Consider the following 19,939-nt stretch of genomic DNA (forward strand, 5'->3'; position numbering starts at 1 on the left):
TGTTGCAAACGATGCCCTGAAGGGTTTTTCGTTGGAAACAGGTGGGTATTTATCATCGGAAACCGAATTAGCCCTCGACGTCTGAATAACTTTTTTTGAAAAAATCCCTAAGGCGCGCGGTCACAATTTCTTCAAAATTTCTGACGTTCTGCAATTCATTCAAAGATGGTGCTAAACTGTTGCAAACGATCCCCTGAAGGGTTTTTCAGTGGAAACAGGTGGGTATTTATCATCGGAAGCAGAAATAGCCCTCGACGTCTGAACAACTTTTTTTGAAAAAATCCCTAAGCCGCGTGGTCACAATTTCAGCAAAAATCTGACGTTCTGCAATTCACTCAGAGATGGTGCCAAACTGTTGCAAACGATCCCCTGAAGGGTTTTTCGGTGGAAACAGGTGGGTTTTTATCGTAGGAAACAGAAATAGCCCTCGACGTCGGAACAACTTTTTTTGAACAAATCCCTATGCCGCGCGGTCACAATTTCAGCAAAATTTCTGGCGTTCTGCAATTCACTCCAAAATGGTGCTAAACTGTTGCAAACGATGCCCTGAAGGGTTTTTCGTTGGAAACAGGTGGGTATTTATCATCGGAAACCGAATTAGCCCTCGACGTCTGAATAACTTTTTTTGAAAAAATCCCTAAGCCGCGCGGTCACAATTTCTTCAAAATTTCTGACGTTCTGCAATTCACTCAGAAATGGTGCCAAACTGTTGCAAACTATCCCCTGAAAGGTTTTTCAGTGGAAACAGGTGAGTTTTTATCACCGGAAACAGAATTAGCCCTCGACGTCTGAAGAACTTTTTTTGAAAAAAGTTCTGACGTTCTGCAATTTATTCAAAAATGGTGCTGAACTGTTGCAAAGCATCCCCTGAAAGGTTTTTCAGTGGAAACAGGTGGGTTTTTATCATCGGAAACATAATTAGCCCACGACGTCTGAACAACTTTTTTTGAAAAAAACCCTAAGCCGCGCGGTCACAATTTCATCAAAATTTCTGACGTTCTGCAATTCATTCAAAGATGGTGCTAAACTGTTGCAAACGATCCCATGAAGGGTTTTTCGGTGGAAACAGGTGGGTATTTATCATCGGAAACAGAACTAGCCCTCGACGTCTGAACAACTTTTTTTGAAAAAATCCCTAAGCCGCGCGGTCACAATTTCAGCAAAAATCTGACGTTCTGCAATTCATTCAAAAATGGTGCTGAACTGTTGCAAACGATCCCCTGAAAGGTTTTTCGGTGGAAACAGGTGGGTATTTATCATCGGAAACAGAATTAGCCCTCGACGTCTGAACAACTTTTTTTGAAAAAATCCCTAAGCCGCGCGGTCACAATTTCTTCACAATTTCTGACGTTCTGCAATTCATTCAAAAATGGTGCTGAACTGTTGCAAAGGATCCCCTGAAAGGTTTTTCAGTGGAATCAGGTGGGTTTTTATCATCGGAGACATAATTAGCCCTCGACCTCTGAACAACTTTTTTTGAAATAATCCCTAAGCCGCGCGGTCACAATTTCAGCAAAAATCTGATGTTCTGCAATTCATTCAAAAATGGTGCTGAACTGTTGCAAAGGATCCCCTGAAAGGTTTTTCTGTGGAATCAGGTGGGTTTTTATCATTGGAAACAGAATTAGCCCTCGACGTCTGAACAACTTTTTTTGAAAAAATTCCTAAGCCGCGCGGTCACAATTTCTTCAAAATTTCTGACGTTCTGCAATTCACTCAGAAATGGTGCCAAACTGTTGCAAACTATCCCCTGAAAGGTTTTTCAGTGGAAACAGGTGAGTTTTTATCACCGGAAACAGAATTAGCCCTCGACGTCTGAACAACTTTTTTTGAAAAAAGTTCTGACGTTCTGCAATTTATTCAAAAATGGTGCTGAACTGTTGCAAAGCACCCCCTGAAAGGTTTTTCAGTGGAAACAGGTGAGTTTTTATCACCGGAAACAGAATTAGCCCTCGACGTCTGAACAACTTTTTTTGAAAAAATCCCTAAGGCGCGCGGTCACAATTTCAGCAAAAATCTGACGTTCTACAATTCATTCAAAAATGGTGCTGAACTGTTGCAAAGGATCCCCTGAAAGGTTTTTCTGTGGAATCAGGTGGGTTTTTATCATCGGAAACAGAATTAGCCCTCAACGTCTGAACAACTTTTTTTGAAAAAATCCCTAAGCCGCGCGGTCACAATTTCTTCAAAATTTCTGACGTTCTGCAATTCACTCAGAAATGGTGCCAAACTGTTGCAAACTATCCCCTGAAGGGTTTTTCGGTGGAAACAGGTGGGTTTTTATCGTAGGAAACAGAAATAGCCCTCGACGTCGGAACAACTTTTTTTGAACAAATCCCTATGCCGCGCGGTCACAATGTCAGCAAAATTTCTGGCGTTCTGCAATTCACTCCAAAATGGTGCTAAACTGTTGCAAACGATGCCCTGAAGGGTTTTTCGTTGGAAACAGGTGGGTATTTATCATCGGAAACCGAATTAGCCCTCGACGTCTGAATAACTTTTTTTGAAAAAATCCCTAAGCCGCGCGGTCACAATTTCTTCAAAATTTCTGACGTTCTGCAATTCACTCAGAAATGGTGCCAAACTGTTGCAAACTATCCCCTGAAAGGTTTTTCAGTGGAAACAGGTGAGTTTTTATCACCGGAAACAGAATTAGCCCTCGACGTCTGAACAACTTTTTTTGAAAAAAGTTCTGACGTTCTGCAATTTATTCAAAAATGGTGCTGAACTGTTGCAAAGCATCCCCTGAAAGGTTTTTCAGTGGAAACAGGTGGGTTTTTATCATCGGAAACATAATTAGCCCACGACGTCTGAACAACTTTTTTTGAAAAAAACCCTAAGCCGCGCGGTCACAATTTCATCAAAATTTCTGACGTTCTGCAATTCATTCAAAGATGGTGCTAAACTGTTGCAAACGATCCCATGAAGGGTTTTTCGGTCGAAACAGGTGGGTATTTATCATCGGAAACAGAATTAGCCCTCGACGTCTGAACAACTTTTTTTGAAAAAATCCCTAAGCCGCGCGGTCACAATTTCAGCAAAAATCTGACGTTCTGCAATTCATTCAAAAATGGTGCTGAACTGTTGCAAACGATCCCCTGAAAGGTTTTTCGGTGGAAACAGGTGGGTATTTATCATCGGAAACAGAATTAGCCCTCGACGTCTGAACAACTTTTTTTGAAAAAATCCCTAAGCCGCGCGGTCACAATTTCTTCACAATTTCTGACGTTCTGCAATTCATTCAAAAATGGTGCTGAACTGTTGCAAAGGATCCCCTGAAAGGTTTTTCAGTGGAATCAGGTGGGTTTTTATCATCGGAGACATAATTAGCCCTCGACCTCTGAACAACTTTTTTTGAAATAATCCCTAAGCCGCGCGGTCACAATTTCAGCAAAAATCTGATGTTCTGCAATTCATTCAAAAATGGTGCTGAACTGTTGCAAAGGATCCCCTGAAAGGTTTTTCTGTGGAATCAGGTGGGTTTTTATCATTGGAAACAGAATTAGCCCTCGACGTCTGAACAACTTTTTTTGAAAAAATTCCTAAGCCGCGCGGTCACAATTTCTTCAAAATTTCTGACGTTCTGCAATTCACTCAGAAATGGTGCCAAACTGTTGCAAACTATCCCCTGAAAGGTTTTTCAGTGGAAACAGGTGAGTTTTTATCACCGGAAACAGAATTAGCCCTCGACGTCTGAACAACTTTTTTTGAAAAAAGTTCTGACGTTCTGCAATTTATTCAAAAATGGTGCTGAACTGTTGCAAAGCACCCCCTGAAAGGTTTTTCAGTGGAAACAGGTGGGTTTTTATCATCGGAAACATAATTAGCCCACGACGTCTGAACAACTTTTTTTGAAAAAAACCCTAAGCCGCGCGGTCACAATTTCATCAAAATTTCTGACGTTCTGCAATTCATTCAAAGATGGTGCTAAACTGTTGCAAACGATCCCATGAAGGGTTTTTCGGTGGAAACAGGTGGGTATTTATCATCGGAAACAGAACTAGCCCTCGACGTCTGAACAACTTTTTTTGAAAAAATCCCTAAGCCGCGCGGTCACAATTTCAGCAAAAATCTGACGTTCTGCAATTCTTTCAAAAATGGTGCTGAACTGTTGCAAACGATCCCCTGAAAGGTTTTTCGGTGGAAACAGGTGGGTATTTATCATCGGAAACAGAATTAGCCCTCGACGTCTGAACAACTTTTTTTGAAAAAATCCCTAAGCCGCGCGGTCACAATTTCTTCAAAATTTCTGACGTTCTGCAATTCATTCAAAAATGGTGCTGAACTGTTGCAAAGGATCCCCTGAAAGGTTTTTCAGTGGAATCAGGTGGGTTTTTATCATCGGAGACATAATTAGCCCTCGACCTCTGAACAACTTTTTTTGAAATAATCCCTAAGCTGCGCGGTCACAATTTCTTCAAAATTTCTGACGTTCTGCAATTCATTCAAAAATGGTGCTGAACTGTTGCAAAGGATCCCCTGAAAGGTTTTTCTGTGGAATCAGGTGGGTTTTTATCATCGGAAACAGAATTAGCCCTCGACGTCTGAACAACTTTTTTTGAAAAAATCCCTAAGCCGCGCGGTCACAATTTCTTCAAAATTTCTGACGTTCTGCAATTCATTCAAGGATGGTGCTAAACTGTTGCAAACGATCCCCTGAAGGGTTTTTCGGTGGAATCAGGTGGGTATTTATCATCGGAAACAGAATTAGCCCTCGACGTCTGAACAACTTTTTTTGAAAAAATCCCTAAGCCGCGCGGTCACAATTTCTTCAAAATTTCTGACGTTCTGCAATTCACTCAGAAATGGTGCCAAACTGTTGCAAACTATCCCCTGAAAGGTTTTTCAGTGGAAACAGGTGAGTTTTTATCACCGGAAACAGAATTAGCCCTCGACGTCTGAACAACTTTTTTTGAAAAAATCCCTAAGCCGCGCGGTCACAATTTCTTCAAAATTTCTGACGTTCTGCAATTCATTCAGAAATGGTGCCAAACTGTTGCAAACTATCCCCTGAAAGGTTTTTCATTGGAAACAGGTGAGTTTTTATCACCGGAAACAAAATTAGCCCTCGACGTCTGAACAACTTTTTTTTGAAAAAATCACTAAGCCGCGCGGTCACAATTTCAGCAAAAATCTGACGTTCTGCAATTCATTCAAAAATGGTGCCGAACTGTTGCAAAGGATCCCCTGAAAGGTTTTTCTGTGGAATCAGGTGGGTTTTTATCATCGGAAACCGAATTAGCCCTCGACGTCTGAACAACTTTTTTTGAAAAAATCCCTAAGCCGCGCGGTCACAATTTCTTCAAAATTTCTGACGTTCTGCAATTCACTCAGAGATGGTGCCAAACTGTTGCAAACGATCCCCTGAAGGGTTTTTCGGTGGAAACAGGTGGGTTTTTATCGTAGGAAACAGAAATAGCCCTCGACGTCGGAACAACTTTTTTTGAACAAATCCCTATGCCACGCGGTCACAATTTCAACAAAATTTCTGGCGTTCTGCAATTCACTCCAAAATGGTGCTAAACTGTTGCACACGATGCCCTGAAGGGTTTTTCGTTGGAAACAGGTGGGTATTTATCATCGGAAACCGAATCAGCCCTCGACGTCTGAATAACTTTTTTTGAAAAAATCCCTAAGCCGCGCGGTCACAATTTCTTCAAAATTTCTGACGTTCTGCAATTCACTCAGAAATGGTGCCAAACTGTTGCAAACTATCCCCTGAAAGGTTTTTCAGTGGAAACAGGTGAGTTTTTATCACCGGAAACAGAATTAGCCCTCGACGTCTGAACAAGTTTTTTTGAAAAAAGTTCTGACGTTCTGCAATTTATTCAAAAATGGTGCTGAACTGTTGCAAAGCATCCCGTGAAAGGTCTTTCAGTGGAAACAGGTGGGTTTTTATCATCGGAAACATAATTAGCCCACGACGTCTGAACAACTTTTTTTGAAAAAAACCCTAAGCCGCGCGGTCACAATTTCTTCAAAATTTCTGGCGTTCTGCAATTCACTCAGAGATGGTGCCAAACTGTTGCAAACGATCCCCTGAAAGGTTTTTCGGTGGAAACAGGTGGGTATTTATCATCGGAAACAGAATTAGCCCTCGACGTCTGAACAACTTTTTTTGAAAAAATCCCTAAGCCGCGCGGTCACAATTTCAGCAAATATCTGAAGTTCTGCAATTCATTCAAAAATGGTGCTGAACTGTTGCAAAGGATCCCCTGAAAGGTTTTTCAGTGGAATCAGGTGGGTTTTTATCATCGAAGACATAATTAGCCCTCGACCTCTGAACAACTTTTTTTGAAAAAATCCCTAAGCCGCGCGGTCACAATTTCAGCAAAAATCTGATGTTCTGCAATTCATTCAAAAATGGTGCTGAACTGTTGCAAAGGATCCCCTGAAGGGTTTTTCGGTGGAAACAGGTGGGTATTTATCATCGGAAACCGAATTAGCCCTCGACCTCTGAATAACTTTTTTTGAAAAAATCCCTAAGCCACGCGGTCACAATTTCTTCAAAATTTCTGACGTTCTGCAATTCACTCAGAAATGGTGCCAAACTGTTGAAAACGATCCCCTGAAGGGTTTTCCGGTGGAAACAGGTGGGTATTTATCATTGGAAACCGAATTAGCCCTCGACCTCTGAACAACTTTTTTTGAAAAAATCCCTAAGCCGCGCGGTCACAATTTCTTCAAAATTTCTGACGTTCTGCAATTCACTCAGAAATGTTGCCAAACTGTTGCAAACGATCCCCTGAAAGGTTTTTCGGTGGAAACAGGTGGGTATTTATCATCGGAAACAGAATTAGCCCTCGACCTCTGAACAACTTTTTTTGAAAAAATCCCTAAGCCGCGCGGTCACAATTTCAGCAAAAATCTGATGTTCTGCAATTCATTCAAAAATGGTGCTGAACTGTTGCAAAGGATCCCCTGAAAGGTTTTTCAGTGGAATCAGGTGGGTTTTTATCATCGAAGACATAATTAGCCCTCGACCTCTGAACAACTTTTTTTGAAAAAATCCCTAAGGCGCGCGGTCACAATTTCTTCAAAATTTCTGGCGTTCTGCAATTCACTCAAAAATGGTGCTAAACTGTTGCAAACGATCCCCTGAAGGGTTTTTCGTTGGAAACAGGTGGGTATTTATCATCGGAAACAGAATTAGCCCTCGACGTCGGAACAACTTTTTTTGAAAAAATCCCTAAGCCGCGCGGTCACAATTTCTTCAAAATTTCTGACGTTCTGCAATTCACTCAGAAATGGTGCCAAACTGTTGCAAACTATCCCCTGAAAGGTTTTTCAGTGGAAACAGGTGAGTTTTTATCACCAGAAACAGCATTAGCCCTCGACGTCTGAACAAGTTTTTTTGAAAAAAGTTCTGACGTTCTGCAATTCATTCAAAAATGGTGCTGAACTGTTGCAAAGGATCCCCTGAAAGGTTTTTCAGTGGAAACAGGTGGGTTTTTATCATCGGAAACATAATTAGCCCACGACGTCTGAACAACTTTTTTTGAAAAAATCCCTAAGCCGCGCAGTCACAATTTCTTCAAAATTTCTGACGTTCTGCAATTCATTCAAAGATGGTGCTAAACTGTTGCAAACGATCCCCTGAAGGGTTTTTCGGTGGAAACAGGGGGGTATTTATCATCGGAAACAGAATTAGCCCTTGACGTCTGAACAACTTTTTTTGAAAAAATCCCTAAGCCGCGCGGTCACAATTTCAGCAAATATCTGACGTTCTGCAATTCATTCAAAAATGGTGCTGAACTGTTGCAAAGGATCCCCTGAAAGGTTTTTCAGTGGAATCAGGTGGGTTTTTATCATCGAAGACATAATTAGCCCTCGACCTCTGAACAACTTTTTTTGAAAAAATCCCTAAGCCGCGCGGTCACAATTTCAGCAAAAATCTGATGTTCTGCAATTCATTCAAAAATGGTGCTGAACTGTTGCAAAGGATCCCCTGAAGGGTTTTTCGGTGGAAACAGGTGGGTATTTATCATCGGAAACCGAATTAGCCCTCGACCTCTGAGTAACTTTTTTTGAAAAAATCCCTAAGCCACGCGGTCACAATTTCTTCAAAATTTCTGACGTTCTGCAATTCACTCAGAAATGGTGCCAAACTGTTGAAAACGATCCCCTGAAGGGTTTTCCGGTGGAAACAGGTGGGTATTTATCATTGGAAACCGAATTAGCCCTCGACCTCTGAACAACTTTTTTTGAAAAAATCCCTAAGCCGCGCGGTCACAATTTCTTCAAAATTTCTGACGTTCTGCAATTCACTCAGAAATGTTGCCAAACTGTTGCAAACGATCCCCTGAAAGGTTTTTCGGTGGAAACAGGTGGGTATTTATCATCGGAAACAGAATTAGCCCTCGACCTCTGAACAACTTTTTTTGAAAAAATCCCTAAGCCGCGCGGTCACAATTTCTTCAAAATTTCTGATGTTCTGCAATTCACTAAGAAATGGTGCCGAACTGTTGCAAAGGATCCCCTGAAAGGTTTTTCAGTGGAATCAGGTGGGTTTTTATCATCGAAGACATAATTAGCCCTCGACCTCTGAACAACTTTTTTTGAAAAAATCCCTAAGGCGCGCGGTCACAATTTCTTCAAAATTTCTGGCGTTCTGCAATTCACTCAAAAATGGTGCTAAACTGTTGCAAACGATCCCCTGAAGGGTTTTTCGTTGGAAACAGGTGGGTATTTATCATCGGAAACAGAATTAGCCCTCGACGTCGGAACAACTTTTTTTGAAAAAATCCCTAAGCCGCGCGGTCACAATTTCTTCAAAATTTCTGACGTTCTGCAATTAACTCAGAAATGGTGCCAAACTGTTGCAAACTATCCCCTGAAAGGTTTTTCAGTGGAAACAGGTGAGTTTTTATCACCAGAAACAGCATTAGCCCTCGACGTCTGAACAAGTTTTTTTGAAAAAAGTTCTGACGTTCTGCAATTCATTCAAAAATGGTGCTGAACTGTTGCAAAGGATCCCCTGAAAGGTTTTTCAGTGGAAACAGGTGGGTTTTTATCATCGGAAACATAATTAGCCCACGACGTCTGAACAACTTTTTTTGAAAAAATCCCTAAGCCGCGCAGTCACAATTTCTTCAAAATTTCTGACGTTCTGCAATTCATTCAAAGATGGTGCTAAACTGTTGCAAACGATCCCCTGAAGGGTTTTTCGGTGGAAACAGGGGGGTATTTATCATCGGAAACAGAATTAGCCCTTGACGTCTGAACAACTTTTTTTGATAAAATCCCTAAGCCGCGCGGTCACAATTTCAGCAAATATCTGACGTTCTGCAATTCATTCAAAAATGGTGCTGAACTGTTGCAAAGGATCCCCTGAAAGGTTTTTCAGTGGAATCAGGTGGGTTTTTATCATCGAAGACATAATTAGCCCTCGACCTCTGAACAACTTTTTTTGAAAAAATCCCTAAGCCGCGCGGTCACAATTTCAGCAAAAATCTGATGTTCTGCAATTCATTCAAAAATGGTGCTGAACTGTTGCAAAGGATCCCCTGAAGGGTTTTTCGGTGGAAACAGGTGGGTATTTATCATCGGAAACCGAATTAGCCCTCGACCTCTGAATAACTTTTTTTGAAAAAATCCCTAAGCCACGCGGTCACAATTTCTTCAAAATTTCTGACGTTCTGCAATTCACTCAGAAATGGTGCCAAACTGTTGAAAACGATCCCCTGAAGGGTTTTCCGGTGGAAACAGGTGGGTATTTATCATTGGAAACCGAATTAGCCCTCGACCTCTGAACAACTTTTTTTGAAAAAATCCCTAAGCCGCGCGGTCACAATTTCTTCAAAATTTCTGACGTTCTGCAATTCACTCAGAAATGTTGCCAAACTGTTGCAAACGATCCCCTGAAAGGTTTTTCGGTGGAAACAGGTGGGTATTTATCATCGGAAACAGAATTAGCCCTCGACCTCTGAACAACTTTTTTTGAAAAAATCCCTAAGCCGCGCGGTCACAATTTCAGCAAAAATCTGATGTTCTGCAATTCATTCAAAAATGGTGCTGAACTGTTGCAAAGGATCCCCTGAAAGGTTTTTCAGTGGAATCAGGTGGGTTTTTATCATCGAAGACATAATTAGCCCTCGACCTCTGAACAACTTTTTTTGAAAAAATCCCTAAGGCGCGCGGTCACAATTTCTTCAAAATTTCTGGCGTTCTGCAATTCACTCAAAAATGGTGCTAAACTGTTGCAAACGATCCCCTGAAGGGTTTTTCGTTGGAAACAGGTGGGTATTTATCATCGGAAACAGAATTAGCCCTCGACGTCGGAACAACTTTTTTTGAAAAAATCCCTAAGCCGCGCGGTCACAATTTCTTCAAAATTTCTGACGTTCTGCAATTCACTCAGAAATGGTGCCAAACTGTTGCAAACTATCCCCTGAAAGGTTTTTCAGTGGAAACAGGTGAGTTTTTATCACCAGAAACAGCATTAGCCCTCGACGTCTGAACAAGTTTTTTTGAAAAAAGTTCTGACGTTCTGCAATTCATTCAAAAATGGTGCTGAACTGTTGCAAAGGATCCCCTGAAAGGTTTTTCAGTGGAAACAGGTGGGTTTTTATCATCGGAAACATAATTAGCCCACGACGTCTGAACAACTTTTTTTGAAAAAATCCCTAAGCCGCGCAGTCACAATTTCTTCAAAATTTCTGACGTTCTGCAATTCATTCAAAGATGGTGCTAAACTGTTGCAAACGATCCCCTGAAGGGTTTTTCGGTGGAAACAGGGGGGTATTTATCATCGGAAACAGAATTAGCCCTTGACGTCTGAACAACTTTTTTTGAAAAAATCCCTAAGCCGCGCGGTCACAATTTCTTCAAAATTTCTGGCGTTCTGCAATTCACTCAGAGATGGTGCCAGACTGTTGCAAACGATCCCCTGAAGGGTTTTTCGGTGGAAACAGGTGAGTTTTTATCTTAGGAAACAGAATTAGCCCTCGACGTCGGAACAACTTTTTTTGAAAAAATCGCTAAGCCGCGCGGTCACAATTTCAGCAAAAATCTGACTTTCTGCAATTCATTCAAAGATGGCACTAAACTGTTGCAAAAGATCCCCTGAAGGGTTTTTCGGTGGAAACAGGTGGGTATTTATCATCGGAAACAGAATTAGCCCTCGACCTCTGAACAACTTTTTTTGAAAAAATCCCTAAGCCGCGCGGTCACAATTTCAGCAAAAATCTGATGTTCTGCAATTCATTCAAAAATGGTGCTGAACTGTTGCAAAGGATCCCCTGAAAGGTTTTTCGGTGGAATCAGGTGGGTTTTTATCATCGGAAACAGAATTAGCCCACGACGTCTGAACAACTTTTTTTGAAAAAATCCCTAAGCCGCGCGGTCACAATTTCTTCAAAATTTCTGACGTTCTGCAATTCATTCAAAAATAGTGCTGAACTGTTGCAAAGGATCCCCTGAAAGGTTTTTCGGTGGAATCAGGTGGGTTTTTATCATCGGAAACAGAATTAGACCACGACGTCTGAACAACTTTTTTTGAAAAAATCCCTAAGCCGCGCCGTCACAATTTCAGCAAAAATCTGACGTTCTGCAATTCATTCAAAGATGGCACTAAAATGCTGCAAAAGATCCCCTGAAGGGTTTTTCGGTGGAAACAGGTGGGTATTTATCATCGGAAACCGAATTAGCCCTCGACCTCTGAATAACTTTTTTTGAAAAAATCCCTAAGCCACGCGGTCACAATTTCTTCAAAATTTCTGACGTTCTGCAATTCACTCAGAAATGGTGCCAAACTGTTGAAAACGATCCCCTGAAGGGTTTTCCGGTGGAAACAGGTGGGTATTTATCATTGGAAACCGAATTAGCCCTCGACCTCTGAACAACTTTTTTTGAAAAAATCCCTAAGCCGCGCGGTCACAATTTCTTCAAAATTTCTGACGTTCTGCAATTCACTCAGAAATGTTGCCAAACTGTTGCAAACGATCCCCTGAAAGGTTTTTCGGTGGAAACAGGTGGGTATTTATCATCGGAAACAGAATTAGCCCTCGACCTCTGAACAACTTTTTTTGAAAAAATCCCTAAGCCGCGCGGTCACAATTTCAGCAAAAATCTGATGTTCTGCAATTCATTCAAAAATGGTGCTGAACTGTTGCAAAGGATCCCCTGAAAGGTTTTTCAGTGGAATCAGGTGGGTTTTTATCATCGAAGACATAATTAGCCCTCGACCTCTGAACAACTTTTTTTTGAAAAAATCCCTAAGCCGCGCGGTCACAATTTCAGCAAAAATCTGATGTTCTGCAATTCATTCAAAAATGGTGCTGAACTGTTGCAAAGGATCCCCTGAAAGGTTTTTCGGTGGAATCAGGTGGGTTTTTATCATCGGAAACAGAATTAGCCCTCGACGTCTGAACAACTTTTTTTGAAAAAATCCCTAAGCCGCGCGGTCACAATTTCTTCAAAATTTCTGGCGTTCTGCAATTTACTCAAAAATGGTGCTAAACTGTTGCAAACGATCCCCTGAAGGGTTTTTCATTGGAAACAGGTGGGTATTTATCATCGGAAACCGAATTAGCCCTCGACGTCTGAACAAATTTTTTTGAAAAAATCCCTAAGCCGCGCGGTCACAATTTCTTCAAAATTTCTGACGTTCTGCAATTCACTCAGAAATGGTGCCAAACTGTTGCAAACGATCCCCTGAAAGGTTTTTTAGTGGAAACAGGTGGGTTTGTATCATCGGAAACAGAATTAGCCCTCGACGTCTGAACAACTTTTTTTGAAAAAATCCCTAAGGCGCGCGGTCACAATTTCTTCAAAATTCCTGGCGTTCTGCAATTCACTCAAAAATGGTGCTAAACTGTTGCAAACGATCCCCTGAAGGGTTTTTCGTTGGAAACAGGTGGGTATTTATCATCGGAAACAGAATTAGCCCTCGACGTCGGAACAACTTTTTTTGAAAAAAGTTCTGACGTTCTGCAATTCATTCAAAAATGGTGCTGAACTGTTGCAAAGGATCCCCTGAAAGGTTTTTCAGTGGAAACAGGTGGGTTTTTATCATCGGAAACATAATTAGCCCACGACGTCTGAACAACTTTTTTTGAAAAAATCCCTAAGCCGCGCGGTCACAATTTCTTCAAAATTTCTGACGTTCTGCAATTCACTCAGAAATGTTGCCAAACTGTTGCAAACGATCCCCTGAAAGGTTTTTCGGTGGAAACAGGTGGGTATTTATCATCGGAAACAGAATTAGCCCTCGACCTCTGAACAACTTTTTTTGAAAAAATCCCTAAGCCGCGCGGTCACAATTTCAGCAAAAATCTGATGTTCTGCAATTCATTCAAAAATGGTGCTGAACTGTTGCAAAGGATCCCCTGAAAGGTTTTTCAGTGGAATCAGGTGGGTTTTTATCATCGAAGACATAATTAGCCCTCGACCTCTGAACAACTTTTTTTGAAAAAATCCCTAAGGCGCGCGGTCACAATTTCTTCAAAATTTCTGGCGTTCTGCAATTCACTCAAAAATGGTGCTAAACTGTTGCAAACGATCCCCTGAAGGGTTTTTCGTTGGAAACAGGTGGGTATTTATCATCGGAAACAGAATTAGCCCTCGACGTCGGAACAACTTTTTTTGAAAAAATCCCTAAGCCGCGCGGTCACAATTTCTTCAAAATTTCTGACGTTCTGCAATTCACTCAGAAATGGTGCCAAACTGTTGCAAACTATCCCCTGAAAGGTTTTTCAGTGGAAACAGGTGAGTTTTTATCACCAGAAACAGCATTAGCCCTCGACGTCTGAACAAGTTTTTTTGAAAAAAGTTCTGACGTTCTGCAATTCATTCAAAAATGGTGCTGAACTGTTGCAAAGGATCCCCTGAAAGGTTTTTCAGTGGAAACAGGTGGGTTTTTATCATCGGAAACATAATTAGCCCACGACGTCTGAACAACTTTTTTTGAAAAAATCCCTAAGCCGCGCAGTCACAATTTCTTCAAAATTTCTGACGTTCTGCAATTCATTCAAAGATGGTGCTAAACTGTTGCAAACGATCCCCTGAAGGGTTTTTCGGTGGAAACAGGGGGGTATTTATCATCGGAAACAGAATTAGCCCTTGACGTCTGAACAACTTTTTTTGAAAAAATCCCTAAGCCGCGTGGTCACAATTTCTTCAAAATTTCTGGCGTTCTGCAATTCACTCAGAGATGGTGCCAAACTGTTGCAAACGATCCCCTGAAGGGTTTTTCGGTGGAAACAGGTGAGTTTTTATCTTAGGAAACAGAATTAGCCCTCGACGTCGGAACAACTTTTTTTGAAAAAATCGCTAAGCCGCGCGGTCACAATTTCAGCAAAAATCTGACTTTCTGCAATTCATTCAAAGATGGCACTAAACTGTTGCAAAAGATCCCCTGAAGGGTTTTTCGGTGGAAACAGGTGGGTATTTATCATCGGAAACAGAATTAGCCCTCGACCTCTGAACAACTTTTTTTGAAAAAATCCCTAAGCCGCGCGGTCACAATTTCAGCAAAAATCTGATGTTCTGCAATTCATTCAAAAATGGTGCTGAACTGTTGCAAAGGATCCCCTGAAAGGTTTTTCGGTGGAATCAGGTGGGTTTTTATCATCGGAAACAGAATTAGCCCACGACGTCTGAACAACTTTTTTTGAAAAAATCCCTAAGCCGCGCGGTCACAATTTCTTCAAAATTTCTGACGTTCTGCAATTCATTCAAAAATGGTGCTGAACTGTTGCAAAGGATCCCCTGAAAGGTTTTTCAGTGGAATCAGGTGGGTTTTTATCATCGAAGACATAATTAGCCCTCGACCTCTGAACAACTTTTTTTGAAAAAATCCCTAAGCCGCGCGGTCACAATTTCAGCAAAAATCTGATGTTCTGCAATTCATTCAAAAATGGTGCTGAACTGTTGCAAAGGATCCCCTGAAAGGTTTTTCGGTGGAATCAGGTGGGTTTTTATCATCGGAAACAGAATTAGCCCTCGACGTCTGAACAACTTTTTTTGAAAAAATCCCTAAGCCGCGCGGTCACAATTTCTTCAAAATTTCTGGCGTTCTGCAATTTACTCAAAAATGGTGCTAAACTGTTGCAAACGATCCCCTGAAGGGTTTTTCATTGGAAACAGGTGGGTATTTATCATCGGAAACCGAATTAGCCCTCGACGTCTGAACAAATTTTTTTGAAAAAATCCCTAAGCCGCGCGGTCACAATTTCTTCAAAATTTCTGACGTTCTGCAATTCACTCAGAAATGGTGCCAAACTGTTGCAAACGATCCCCTGAAAGGTTTTTTAGTGGAAACAGGTGGGTTTGTATCATCGGAAACAGAATTAGCCCTCGACGTCTGAACAACTTTTTTTGAAAAAATCCCTAAGGCGCGCGGTCACAATTTCTTCAAAATTTCTGGCGTTCTGCAATTCACTCAAAAATGGTGCTAAACTGTTGCAAACGATCCCCTGAAGGGTTTTTCGTTGGAAACAGGTGGGTATTTATCATTGGAAACAGAATTAGCCCTCGACGTCGGAACAACTTTTTTTGAAAAAATCCCTAAGCCGCGCGGTCACAATTTCTTCAAAATTTCTGACGTTCTGCAATTCACTCAGAAATGGTGCCAAACTGTTGCAAACTATCCCCTGAAAGGTTTTTCAGTGGAAACAGGTGAGTTTTTATCACCGGAAACAGCATTAGCCCTCGACGTCTGAACAAGTTTTTTTGAAAAAAGTTCTGACGTTCTGCAATTCATTCAAAAATGGTGCTGAACTGTTGCAAAGGATCCCCTGAAAGGTTTTTCAGTGGAAACAGGTGGGTTTTTATCATCGGAAACATAATTAGCCCACGACGTCTGAACAACTTTTTTTGAAAAAATCCCTAAGCCGCGCGGTCACAATTTCTTCAAAATTTCTGACGTTCTGCAATTCATTCAAAGATGGTGCTAAACTGTTGCAAACGATCCCCTGAAGGGTTTTTCGGTGGAAACAGGGGGGTATTTATCATCGGAAACAGAATTAGCCCTCGACGTCTGAACAACTTTTTTTGAAAAAATCCCTAAGGCGCGCGGTCACAATTTCTTCAAAATTTCTGGCGTTCTGCAATTCACTCAAAAATGGTGCTAAACTGTTGCAAACGATCCCCTGAAGGGTTTTTCGTTGGAAACAGGTGGGTATTTATCATTGGAAACAGAATTAGCCCTCGACGTCGGAACAACTTTTTTTGAAAAAATCCCTAAGCCGCGCGGTCACAATTTCTTCAAAATTTCTGACGTTCTGCAATTCACTCAGAAATGGTGCCAAACTGTTGCAAACTATCCCCTGAAAGGTTTTTCAGTGGAAACAGGTGAGTTTTTATCACCGGAAACAGCATTAGCCCTCGACGTCTGAACAAGTTTTTTTGAAAAAAGTTCTGACGTTCTGCAATTCATTCAAAAATGGTGCTGAACTGTTGCAAAGGATCCCCTGAAAGGTTTTTCAGTGGAAACAGGTGGGTTTTTATCATCGGAAACATAGTTAGCCCACGACGTCTGAACAACTTTTTTTGAAAAAATCCCTAAGCCGCGCGGTCACAATTTCTTCAAAATTTCTGACGTTCTGCAATTCATTCAAAGATGGTGCTAAACTGTTGCAAACGATCCCCTGAAGGGTTTTTCGGTGGAAACAGGGGGGTATTTATCATCGGAAACAGAATTAGCCCTTGACGTCTGAACAACTTTTTTTGAAAAAATCCCTAAGCCGCACGGTCACAATTTCTTCAAAATTTCTGGCGTTCTGCAATTCACTCAGAGATGGTGCCAGACTGTTGCAAACGATCCCCTGAAGGGTTTTTCGGTGGAAACAGGTGAGTTTTTATCTTAGGAAACAGAATTAGCCCTCGACGTCGGAACAACTTTTTTTGAAAAAATCGCTAAGCCGCGCGGTCACAATTTCAGCAAAAATCTGACTTACTGCAATTCATTCAAAGATGGCACTAAACTGTTGCAAAAGATCCCCTGAAGGGTTTTTCGGTGGAAACAGGTGGGTATTTATCATCGGAAACAGAATTAGCCCGCGACCTCTGAAGAACTTTTTTTGAAAAAATCCCTAAGCCGCGCGGTCACAATTTCAGCAAAAATCTGATGTTCTGCAATTCATTCAAAAATGGTGCTGAACTGTTGAAAAAGATCCCCTAAGGGTTTTTCGGTGGAAACAGGTGGGTTTTTATCATAGGAAACAGAATTAGCCCTCGACGTCGGAACAACTTTTTTTGAAAAAATCCCTAAGTCACAATTTTAGCAAAAATCAGACTTTCTGCAATTAATTCAAAGATGGCACTAAACTGTTGCAAAAGATCCCCTGAAGGGTTTTTCGGTGGAAACAGGTGGGTATTTATCATCGGAAACAGAATTAGCCCTCGACGTCGGAACAACTTTTTTTGAAAAAATCCCTAAGCCGCGCGGTCACAATTTCAGCAAAAATCTGACGTTCTGCAATTCATTCAAAAATGGTGCTGAACTGTTGCAAACGATCCCCTGAAAGGTTTTTCGGTGGAAACAGGTGGGTATTTATCATCGGAAACAGAATTAGCCCTCGACGTCTGAACAACTTTTTTTGAAAAAATCCCTAAGCCGCGCGGTCACAATTTCTTCAAAATTTCTGATGTTCTGCAATTCACTAAGAAATGGTGCCGAACTGTTGCAAAGTATCCCCTGAAAGGTTTTTCAGTGGAAACAGGTGAGTTTTTATCACCAGAAACAGAATTAGCCCTCGACGTCTGAACAACTTTTTTTGAAAAAATCCCTAAGCCGCGCGGTCACAATTTCAGCAAAAATCTGACGTTCTGCAATTCATTCAAAAATGGTGCTGAACTGTTGCAAAGGATCCCATGAAAGGTTTTTCTGTGGAATCAGGTGGGTTTTTATCATCGGAAACAGAATTAGCCCTCGACGTCTGAACAACTTTTTTTGAAAAAATCCCTAAGCCGCGCGGTCACAATTTCTTCACAATTTCTGACGTTCTGCAATTCACTCAGAAATGGTGCTAAACTGTTGCAAACTATCCCCTGAAAGGTTTTTCAGTGGAAACAGGTGAGTTTTTATCACCGGAAACAGAATTAGCCCTCGACGTCTGAACAACTTCTTTTGAAAAAATCCCTAAGGCGCGCGGTCACAATTTCAGCAAAAATCTGACGTTCTGCAATTCATTCAAAAATGGTGCTGAACTGTTGCAAAGGATCCCCTGAAAGGTTTTTCTGTGGAATCAGGTGGGTTTTTATCATCGGAAACAGAATTAGCCCTCAACGTCTGAACAACTTTTTTTGAAAAAATCCCTAAGCCGCGCGGTCACAATTTCTTCAAAATTTCTGACATTCTGCAATTCACTCAGAAATGGTGCCAAACTGTTGCAAACTATCCCCTGAAAGGTTTTTCAGTGGAAACAGGTGGGTTTTTATCGTAGGAAACAGAAATAGCCCTCGACGTCGGAACAACTTTTTTTGAACAAATCCCTAAGCCGCGCGGTCACAATTTCAGCAAAATTTCTGGCGTTCTGCAATTCACTCCAAAATGGTGCTAAACTGTTGCAAACGATGCCCTGAAGGGTTTTTCGTTGGAAACAGGTGGGTATTTATCATCGGAAACCGAATTAGCCCTCGACGTCTGAATAACTTTTTTTGAAAAAATCCCTAAGCCGCGCGGTCACAATTTCTTCAAAATTTCTGACGTTCTGCAATTCATTCAAAGATGGTGCTAAACTGATGCAAACGATCACCTGAAGGGTTTTTCGGTGGAAACAGGTGGGTATTTATCATCGGAAACAGAAATAGCCCTCGACGTCTGAACAACTTTTTTTGAAAAAATCCCTAAGCCGCGCGGTCACAATTTCAGCAAAAATCTGACGTTCTGCAATTCATTCAAAAATGGTGGTGAACTGTTGCAAAGGATCCCCTGAAAGGTTTTTCGGTGGAAACAGGTGGGTATTTATCATCGGAAACAGAATTAGCCCTCGACGTCTGAACAACTTTTTTTGAAAAAATCCCTAAGCCGCGCGGTCACAATTTCTTCAAAATTTCTGACGTTCGGCAATTCATTCAAAAATGGTGCTGAACTGTTGCAAAGGATCCCCTGAAAGGTTTTTCAATGGAATCAGGTGGGTTTTTATCATCGGAGACATAATTAGCCCTCGACCTCTGAACAACTTTTTTTGAAATAAACCCTAAGCCGCGCGGTCACAATTTCAGCAAAAATCTGATGTTCTGCAATTCATTCAAAAATGGTGCTGAACTGTTGCAAAGGATCCCCTGAAAGGTTTTTCTGTGGAATCAGGTGGGTTTTTATCATCGGAAACAGAATTAGCCCTCGACGTCTGAACAACTTTTTTTGAAAAAATCCCTAATCCGCGCGGTCACAATTTCTTCAAAATTTCTGGCGTTCTGCAATTCACTCAGAGATGGTGCCAAACTGTTGCAAAAGATCCCCTGAAGGGTTTTTCGGTGGAAACAGGTGGGTTTTTATCATAGGAAACAGAATTAGCCCTCGACGTCGGAACAACTTTTTTTGAAAAAATCCCTAAGCCGCGCGGTCACAATTTCTTCAAAATTTCTGACGTTCTGCAATTCATTCAAGGATGGTGCTAAACTGTTGCAAACGATCCCCTGAAGGGTTTTTCGGTGGAATCAGGTGGGTATTTATCATCGGAAACAGAATTAGCCCTCGACGTCTGAACAACTTTTTTTGAAAAAAACCCTAAGCCGCGCGGTCACAATTTCATCAAAATTTCTGACGTTCTGCAATTCACTCAGAAATGGTGCCAAACTGTTGCAAACTATCCCCTGAAAGGTTTTTCAGTGGAAACAGGTGAGTTTTTATCACCGGAAACAGAATTAGCCCTCGACGTCTGAACAACTTTTTTTGAAAAAATCCCTAAGGCGCGCGGTCACAATTTCAGCAAAAATCTGACGTTCTGCAATTCATTCAAAAATGGTGCTGAACTGTTGCAAAGGATCCCCTGAA

Source organism: Podarcis melisellensis (genome assembly GCF_964234715.1).
Source record: "Podarcis melisellensis genome assembly, contig: HAP1_SCAFFOLD_20, whole genome shotgun sequence".
NCBI lineage: Eukaryota > Metazoa > Chordata > Lepidosauria > Squamata > Lacertidae > Podarcis > Podarcis melisellensis.